The sequence below is a fragment of the Danio rerio genome, chromosome 19 (genome assembly GCF_052040795.2).
Source record: "Danio rerio strain M-AB ecotype USA chromosome 19, GRCz13ab, whole genome shotgun sequence".
NCBI classification, from domain to species: Eukaryota; Metazoa; Chordata; class Actinopteri; order Cypriniformes; family Danionidae; genus Danio; species Danio rerio.
In genome coordinates this window covers 50,642,501-50,644,917 of record NC_141039.2, presented here as the reverse complement: position 1 = coordinate 50,644,917, position 2,417 = coordinate 50,642,501, and the positions used below count along the sequence as shown (strand labels likewise).

The following is a 2,417-nucleotide window of genomic DNA, read 5'->3' as shown; positions in this document are numbered from 1 at the left end:
AGAAACATGGCGTATTGTGCAACGCTGCTTTGATGATTTCCAGACAGTCATTTAAGCGCGGGTTCAGGCCGACGCAACACATTGATCGGCTGCATGTTAGTCAGATTGGGACTCTCCAGGATTGGTGTGAGTGTTCGGAAAGCGCTTCAGATCTCACTCCCTGTCTGGTGCCCTCAGATTCCTGATGCCTTCAGCTTTTGTCGCACCCACACGTCTCTGTGCCGCTTCCCGACAGCGCAGGGTTTCCCCACTGAATCACACTTATCTGTCAATGCACTCTTCAACTGTTTGACCCCTGCTTTACATGCAGTTCTGGGTAACAACGACTTTGCCTCCAGCATACTGTGTGTGTTTGGCAACAACCGGTTCCAGAGATGTCATGCCAGTTAACCGTTTAGTGCTCATAATGCATTCAAAACCTGAGGACTGACCCAAACAACGAAAGCTTAATCAATAAAGCTACTACAGCAGAAGAGTTCTCCACATCTACCATCAGCTCAAACTCCCCTCTCGCCCTGCAAACCGGAGGGAGCCCCGGGCTCGAGGATCTTATGAGCACAGGGCTCTCTCCAGGGACAGCCAAACACACTTCACAATCGATCATCAGCTGAGGGTCAACTCTTGAATCAGCAGTTTGTTTAGATGCAAGTCTTAGTTAAGGGTTTGTTAATAGCCTGAACTGTACATTAGAATAACGTTACATATACTGTAAATAAACAACAGCTCAGGCACGCACATGTCAACATCACTAATATACTGTATGTGACTTGAATTCTAAGTATAGCCCTCATCAACAGATCATGGTAAAAGTAAATCTGATAAAGCTGGAGGATGTTTATTCTGAGGCTCTTTAAACAGCTGAGCAGTGATATTCATATACACAGTGTCTCTATATATCAGTGTATATATCAACACAAGCTCTTGTGTGTCAAAACAGACATGAGAGGGTCATCAGGGAGAAAGGAAAGAGTTCAATAAGTTCAGCATTATGAAGAAACACACACATATACCTCACAGCTTGTGCCATGAACTCTGACAGGTAAAAACACACACACACACAGACACACACACACACACACACACACACACACACACACACACACACCAACGCACATGCACAAACACACACGCACACACATATACAATGAGGAACACACACACACACACACACACACACACAAACACACACAGATGTGCACTGAACACACACACTTACACATAAAACACAAACACACACAAAACACACACACACACGCGCACACACACACACACACACACACACACACACACACACACACACACACACACACACACACACACACACACACATATACAATGAGGAACACACACACACACACACACACACACACACACACACACACACACACACACACACACACACACACACACACATATACAATGAGGAACACACACACACAAAAACCCACCCACCCACTCACACACACACACACACACACACACACACACACACACACACACACACACACACACACAATGAGGAACACACACACACAAAAACCCACCCACCCACTCACACACACACACACACACACACACACACACACACACACACACACACAATGAGGAACACACACACACAAAACCCACCCACCCACCCACACACACACACACACACACACACACATACACTGAAGAACACACACACGAAAAAGAACACAAACACACACACTGAAGAAAACACACACACAAAATGTCAGCATCATGCCACAGGCATGTAAAGTGCATCTTAAACAAACTCACAGAGCAAAACAGTGTTCACACCTGCTGACACACACACACACACACACACACACACACACACACACACACACACACACACACACGCGCACACACGCACACACACACACACACACCAGCAGCAGCCTGTAATTAAACACCGGACAGAACACACTCTCCTTCTATTCTGTCTTTCATCCCTTTCTTCCTGCGCTCAGTGTCGCGTCTCGGCGTCTGTCAGCAGGAGTGTGTTTTGAGTGTGTGTGAGGGCTTTGTGCTCGCTCCAACACTATAATGAAGGACAAATCAGTGTTTTTGTAGCAGTAAAAGTAAGAGGATCATCTTCACCATCCGCCCTGCTGTCATTAAAGCTGCTGCATGACAGAAAACATCCACGCTTCACTGACTGCAGTCACAACACGAGCACCATCACAGACACACTCAGCTTTAAAGGTGTGCTCTTCTGCCTTTGTTGATGCTCTGATCACGCCATTCTCAAAACATCACCTCATCTTTATTTACTTGTGTAATAATAACTGCAGTTTTAATTTAAATGTGCTAGGCAATTCAATTAGAACAACACACACACCACTACATAATACACACACCGGCCACTTTATTAGGTACAGCTGTCCACCTGCTCGTTCATGCAAATGTCT

At 45.8% G+C, this 2,417-nt stretch overlaps 1 protein-coding gene across 1 annotated transcript in view; it reads left to right on the top strand.

Annotated features, from left to right (window-relative positions):
• The first annotated feature begins 929 nt into the window (after nucleotides 1-929).
• The window catches only part of LOC101886774 (prolyl endopeptidase), a 23,615-nt gene continuing 22,127 nt past the window's right edge, over nucleotides 930-2,417 (top strand). Inside the window, exon 1 of the mRNA XM_087296085.1 lies at nucleotides 930-1,039. The gene's annotated coding sequence lies outside the window, so the exon portion shown is untranslated. The remainder of the gene's footprint in view (nucleotides 1,040-2,417) is intronic.